The 7,808-nt window shown below is 38.0% G+C and overlaps 1 pseudogene; it reads right to left on the bottom strand.

Annotated features, from left to right (window-relative positions):
* Window positions 1-6,253: 6,253 nt before the first annotated feature.
* On the bottom strand, window positions 6,254-7,178 carry LOC138076916 (olfactory receptor 4C13-like; annotated as a pseudogene).
* Window positions 7,179-7,808: the final 630 nt, after the last annotated feature.

Below are 7,808 nucleotides of genomic sequence, written 5' to 3'. Positions count from 1 at the left end.
ATACTCAAATATTTGTTAAAACCACCTCCAAAACTCAGTCTCATGTCATCTCTGTGACCTTTAAAACCCAGTTACCTGATGGTTTCAGTAAATATAAGGCAGATATTGTGAAAGTAAAATTTTGGGGACCATGTCAGGGTAATCAAAGATCTGGCTCCATCCAGGATGTAGTTATGAGAACTTTCCTCTAAAAAAGGAGCTTGGAGTCATGACACATTAGAGTTACAACTTAGCAAATCCAAGTGCAGAGGCAAATAAGTCAGGACCACACTGGGAGCAAAACATCCAATCACTTAATGAAGAGTTATTTTGAGAGGACAAGAATTTCTAATGTTTTTAAAGAAAGATTTTAAACAGATGATCTAAGTGTCCAGGGATTTACATAAGAAACCACTTGCATGTGACAAAGTAATTCAGACTTCATCCAAATAGGAAAGGTTGTCAAATAAGGCAAACAGCTAAACTGTTTACAAAATTGTTCATAGAACTGTGCCTGCCATTTAGCTATACTTGAGTTTAATTTGTGAACAGTTTTTAATACACACCTTAGCAGACACATCATTATTGAGATGTTCTCCCTTGGGTAAAAGAACCTGGGCTGAAAGAGGGGAAAGTGCCATTTTCAATGTGCAGACTTGCATCATTTCAACTGCTTCCCTTTGAGGCTGTCTCTACTGACTGAGGCACTAATCACCATACCAGTCAATTCCAATCCACCACTGCAATGATCCACTTTTCTCAGGGGCAGAGGTTCACTAGAGCCAGACCAAGCTGATACTCCACAAATACAAAGCCATATCACAATATTAACCATTCAGTAATTTTTGAATAACTAAACTCTTTTCTTCAGTAGAAGAATCAGTTCAGTTCAGTTCAGTTGCTCAGTCATGTCCGATTCTTTGCGACCCCATGAATCGCAGCATGCCAGGCCTCCCTGTCCATCACCAACTTCCGGAGTTCACTCAAACTCATGTCCATCGAGTTGGTGATGCCATCCAGCCATCTCATCCTCTGTCGTCCACTTCTCCTCCTGACCCAATCCTTCCCAGCATCAGGGTTTTTTCCAATGAGTCAGCTCTTCGCATAAAGTGGCCAAAGTATTGGAGTTTCAGCTTTAGCATCATTCCTTCCAATGAATACCCAGGACTGATCTCCTTTAGAATGGACTGGTTGGATCTCCTTGCAGTCCAAGGGACTCTCAAGAGTCTTCTCCAACACCACAGTTCAAAAGCATCAATTCTTCAGTGCTCAGCTTTCTTCACAATCCAACTCTCACATCCATACATGACCACTGGAAAAACCATAGCCTTGACTAGATGGACATTTGTTAGCAAAGTAATGTCTCTGCTTTTCAATATGCTATCTAGATTGGTAATAGCTTTCCTTCCAAGGAGTAAGCGTCTTTTAATTTCATGACGGCAATCACCATCTGCAGTAGAAGAATAGCCACACAATAATTTGCCTGCTGGATAATACAGATAAAGGAATGTCAATAGGACTTATTCTTGGCCACCTAGGTAGTATTAGGACTGAATTCTTCTTGTATCACCTAACCTAGTGTTCTCTACATCTTTCAAGGCTCTTGTTAAAATTATATCACATCTAACTTCAGGGGAGTTGCCATTATAATGGAATCTAAAATATTTCTAAGCCAGAAATAATAAGGATTAAACTCTCACTCCGTAATAGTAATCTCAATTGACATCCTTTGAATTTAGAAATATTTGGGGTTATAGCTTTCCTTATTTTCAAACTTTGACTAAAAAATAGCAATATCTTGCGTATATAATGTACTTCTCAGACTACAACTGGTTTGTTAACATAATTGACAACATACTCTGGGAAGCCTGCTGAGAAGGAAGAGCCTCTTAGTTTTACTGAATACAATCCGCACAGGTGATGAGCCAACCTCTGTGCTTGGATGGCATTTCCTAGTTGGTCCATGAGTAGTAAGCTTGGGCTGTCGTCCTTAATCTTCTTTCTTTTATCAATAGTGCTCTCTAAAGCCACATTTTAAACATTGTTTCCTCAATCACTCCCCTTAAAATATTATAACCATAAGTATACTGCCCACTTATCTGTTTTATGTATATCTGTGCTTTATATATAAAAACTTTGACATTTCCATCTTCCAAGAAAACACTTCTACATGCTTTGGGGAGATATTTTCTTCATTCCAAGTGTATGTGTTAGAGCAACCTGCTTATTTTTTTAAAGGGTGAGAAGAATACTGTGATTATTTAAACTTGGCCCTAACTGCAATTCTAGCTGGACTTTAAAAACTACACAAATCTCTATCCAATTCTTCTCTCCTGCAACACCCTCTTATAAAATGATTTTTATCAGACCCATTACTAATAAAATTATATTTTTCATTTATTTATTTGTTTATTATACATCAGCTCCCCACTGGAAATTAACTTTCACACAAACACAACTCTTATTTGCAAAAGTGTATACTCAGTTCCTATAACTCTCTCACATACTGTAGGCACTAGACAGTATTATTTGGACAAATTAAATATGTCAAAATGTCCTAAGCTGAATTGCCCATGGAGATATTTTTCCAGTAGTATTTGTTAACACTATGGTATAACAATGTGAAAAGCCCTGAGGAAATGATACCTATATAGTTGTTCAAGGTGCTACCTTCATGCTCAAACAAAGTATCAGTCTCTTCAATGACTGAGCTGCTTATTTTTTGTCAAATATCTCTTTCATCTAAGTGCCACTCTTTTTCAAAATTCAACTATCTTATTTTTATTTAAGTCCATTACACTTCACTTTTGATGATGTGTGTAAAAGGTAACATATCTGCACAAATGAGATCATCAGTTGTTTTTTCTCCAATACAAGAGGAATCAAGAAGGTGCAAGTAGCCTGGGAAGTGAAGATCAATGCAGAAATGAGAGGAAGAAAATATCCCATCCCCCCCCACCCCAAAATAAAGGCTGAATGCTTCAATGACAATACTGAATACTTCAATGACTTGGTCAATGATCAGAGCTGTAATTTGATATTTTCACATCAAACTAGGAAAAGATCTTGTGAAGTGGAAAGAGTAGAGAAAGCAGAGTTTCAAAGGTTTGATAATGTTTTAATTTCATTGTCACATTTTCTTTTTGTATAAAATGAAGTATCAACCTCTCTAATAATACATGTTGCTTCATTAAGGGAGTTAAAGTATGTAAAGAACCTATCAAAATGTATGCCTCATAGTTGGCCTTCAACAATGAGCTCACCTTCCTCATTTAATGCCTAATACTCTTATTAGAACTGGACATGGAACAACAGACTGGTTCCAAATAGGAAAAGGAGTATACCAAGGCTGTATATTGTCATCCTGCTTATTTAACTTCTGTGCAGAGTACATCATGAGAAATGTTGGACTGAAAGAAACACAAGCTGGAATCAAGATTACCAGGAGAAATATCAATAACCTCAGATATGTAGATGACACCACCCTTATGGTAGAAAGTGAAGAGGAACTAAAAATCCTCTTGATGAAAGTAAAAGAGGACAGTGAAAAAGTTGGCTTAAAGCTCAACATTCAGAAAACGAAGATCACGGCATCTGGTCCCATCACTTCATGGGAAATAGATGGGGAAACAGTGGAAACAGTGTCAGACTTTATTTTGGGGGGCTCCAAAATCACTGCAGACGGTGATTGCAGCCATGAAATTAAAAGACACTTACTCCTTGGAAGAAAAGTTATGACCAACCCTGAAAGCATATTCAAAAGCAGAAACATGACTTTGCCAACTAAAGTCCGTCTAGTCAAGGCTATGGTTTTTCCAGTAGTCATGTATGGATGTGAGAGTTGGACTGTGAAGAAGGCTGAGCAATGAAGAATTGATGCTTTTGAACTGTGGTGTTGGAGAAGACTCTTGAGAGTCCCTTGGACTACAAGGAGATCCAAGCAGTCTGTTCTGAAGGAGATCAGCCCTGGGATTTTTTTGGAAGGAATGATGCTAAAGCTGAAACTCCAGTACTTTGGCCACCTCATGTGAAGAGTTGACTCATCGGAAAAGACTCTGATGCTGGGAGGGATTGGGTCAGGAGGAGAAGGGGACGACCAAGGATGAGATGGCTGGATGGCATCACTGACTCGATGGATGTGAGTCTGAGTGAACTCCGGGAGTTGGTGATGGACAGGGAGGCCTGGCGTGCTGCGATTCATGGGGTTGCAAAGAGTCAGACACGACTGAGTGACTGAACTGAGCTGAACTGAACCCTCATTAAATTAAGTCCAGATTAAATGAAAATATTCTTAACAACACATCCAAATATTTATCTCATTGATTTTTCGGAGACACATATTTCTTTATATGTTTATTAAAGAATCAGACATAATCAAATGGCATTGTCCTCATGAGATTTTTGATGATGAGTGCAAGAAATATCTTAAATTCCCTAGATTTATTTACAAACCAGCAAAATTCCATACGCTGAGGTGAGACTGCCTTACATTTCTTTCTTCTTTTCTTACACCTTCAGGTTTACTCTTGACACTGAGTCCTTGGTATAGACCCTTTGGTTTTATTTTCCTTTTCAAATCATTCATTTCATCTTTGAGTAGAAATGACAACTACTTAATACTTTTTTTTCCATTCTTACCCCTGAATTACCCTCAACCCTTATCTAACAGTCATAAGGCGAAATGAACCATATGTTATTTAGTGTAGATTCTATTGCAGTGCTTAATTCTCACCATCAACTGCAAAACTGATCATCTTTAATAGATTAAGTGCTGATGATATTATCTTCCAGGCCTAGACATTGTTGGAAAAGCTTCTGTTTCTTATGAATTTGAGGCACCATGCATAAGCTAGTAAACAGTCACCCCAAATAATAGGTGTGGAGGCTCTGGCATAACTATATGGTCAAATATGGTGAAAAAATGGCTAGAGATGACTACTGAGTTTGAGGGAATATTTCTGAAATAGCACAAGTTGGAGTGTTATAGTCAGAGAAGCTTTGACTTATAAAGAGTTAGGTAATAATGTAGAATGATCTGGTATTCTCCATGTGTCTAGAGGACCAATACAGGTATCACCACTTTTCTAAAGTTTGTGTTATGAAAACTTTTGTAAAATTTTGCTTTCATAAAAGGCCAATATTAGTACAGTAACTTTTTTGTTCATAAGAGCAAAATTTCTCTTCTGATTTCTTTCAGTTAGTGGAAATAGTTCCAAGCATATATACTCTTATATTGCCCCACATGTGACAAGGCTACAGCAAATTTGATTGTCTTCTTAAAGGAGAAAGTGAGTCATTAACATTACAGATACATTTCTTATCTATAGACATAAATGTATCAGGAGTTGGTGATGGACAGGGAAGCCTGACGTGCTGCAGTCCATGGGGTCACAAAGAGTCAGACACAACTGAGTGGCTAAACTGAACTGAAGTGTATCAAAGACAACTGTGTTTTATTTGAAGAAAATAGACCTGAGATTTGGAACACCTGGATTCAAATGCTGTAGCTAAAACTCTTAGATATTTTTTTCTTCTTGTTGCTGACATGTGATTAAAGAATGTTTACTCTTCTTTATTCAAACGACTCCTCAAGTCTTGGTAAGAAGAAAAGAAAACAATTCCTTTATATTCAATAAAAACTGTAAGTGATAGGATATTTAAGAAAATAAGACCAAATTAAGAACAATTTTTAAATTTCGGGTTTATTTTTTATGCTACAAAAAGAATTAAAGATAGGTTGAGAACTGTTTCTTCCTCCTTTAAGTGAGTGTTTCTCTTTTTGCTTTTGATAAATTCACAATGCAAAAAAAAAATTCAGCAGTGATTCTTTCACTCAGTAAGTATCCCTTCCCTATATATCTAATAATTTCTAGGATCTATTTGCTTTACCACAGGTTAAGTAAAAATAAAAGAAGATCTGAAATCAAGGTAGGTCCTAGGGAAAAGCCAATTTCATCCAAGCAACATTTGTATGAAGAATTTAGTACAGTAGAAATACATACTCTATAATCATCTCACTAGGGATTCATAGGTGTTTATTCTATTGCACATCCTAAATCTATGCACATGAATGTTAAAGCCTTGGCAGAGTACATTAAAAGTTATTAAAAGCACCTAGCAAAGTACCTATCCATTAAGCATTCAACAAATTTTAATTTCTGGGCCTTTTTTAATGTCAATGATCTGCAAAATTTATTAATTTGTTTCATATTTTACAATAGATATAATCCTCTCTACATAGATAAATCATCATACTATTGACTTTATGAACAGTCTAAGTTATTCTCCTCTTCATCAAATTCATCATGGCATTTTTCACCTCTATGTTTCTCACTGTATACATGATAGGATTTAACATAGGAGTGAGGATTGCAAAGAATACACCAGCAACTTGTCCACAGGATAGGGGGCCACAGGATGCATGTAGGTGAATATACAAGGGACAAAAAAGAACACCACTACTGTAAAGTGGGAGGCACATGTGCAGAGGGTCTTGCATCATCCTTCAGAGCCATGGGATTTCAGGGAGCTCAGGATGACTATGTAAGAGATGAGCAGCAGGAAACAAATGAGCAAGCACATGGCCCCACTGTTGGCTGCCACCACCATACCTAGCTTGTAGGTGTCACTGCAGGCAAGTTTTAACAGTGTAAAGAAGTCACACATGAAATGATCGAAGATGTTGGGACCACAGAAGGTCAAGTTGACCATGAAAATAATCTGCACAGTGGCATGCATGATCCCCCTGGTCCAGGCCACCACCACCAGGAGCTGGCAGAGCCCCTGTCACATGGTGGTCATCTAGTGCAGAGGCTTGCAGATGGCCACATAGCAGTTATACGCCATGATGATGAGGAGTATGATCTCCGATCCCCCCAGGAAGTGTTCCACAAAGAGCTGAGTCAGGCAGCCACCCAAGGAGATGGTTCTCCTCTGGTACAGTAGGTCAGTGATCAATTTAGGGGTGGTGACGGAGTGTAGGAGACATCTATGAAGGCCAAGTGAGTGAGAAAGAAGTACATGAGAGCAGAAAGTGTGGGACTGAGGGAGATGGTAATGACAATGAGCAAGTTGGCCAGAACAGTGAATAGGAAAATAAATGAAAAGACAATGAAGAGTATTTTATGCAAGAGTAGATTCTGTGTGAGTCCCAAGAGAATAAATTCAGTCACATTGTTGGGAGGCATAAGAACATCCATTTAGGAAGTAATACCTTCTTGGGGCCTGAATTTTTACAAAGGAATAAAAAGTGGCAACTTTCAATTAATCATGAAAGGTTTGTGGCCTGAATTTCTTAGAACAAAACGGAGTAGTCACTATAGCTGTGACTCAAGTCCTTGGCACTTTTACCCCAGTAGTTGTTTCAAATCATTCTTATTTTTTTCATGATGCTTTCCATCTCTTCAGACACCCAGCACCTGTCACCTGTTAAAACATCTGGAGGGAAACACATGATGTGTAATTTACTGAGAAAACACTAGGCTCCCTACATGAGACCTGGATTCTCCTGATTTCAGCTACTTGCAACTCTGCCATGTCATCTCGGTGTTCCTTGATTTCAAGTCCTCCTTTTTGTATGTGAGGTTACAAACTGTAATTCTCAGATGTATCTCAAAAGCTGAGAGGTGTCCCACAGTGTTTAGAGCTATTCTCTTTTCCTTGAGAATTTACATTTGAATTCTTAGATCTAATTGTGGAAAGAAAGACACATCAATAAATCTATCACAAGTAGGCAGTTTAGGGAAATGGACATAAGTCCTTAGCAACACACTGTCCCTTTTACCTACTAGAGTGCACATGCTATTCAAGTGTGTTTACTCACTGTACCT

The sequence above is a fragment of the Capricornis sumatraensis genome, chromosome 3, assembly GCF_032405125.1.
Source record: "Capricornis sumatraensis isolate serow.1 chromosome 3, serow.2, whole genome shotgun sequence".
NCBI classification, from domain to species: Eukaryota; Metazoa; Chordata; class Mammalia; order Artiodactyla; family Bovidae; genus Capricornis; species Capricornis sumatraensis.
Note: the sequence above shows the minus strand (reverse complement) of the source record. Positions and strands in the feature narration are given on the sequence as shown.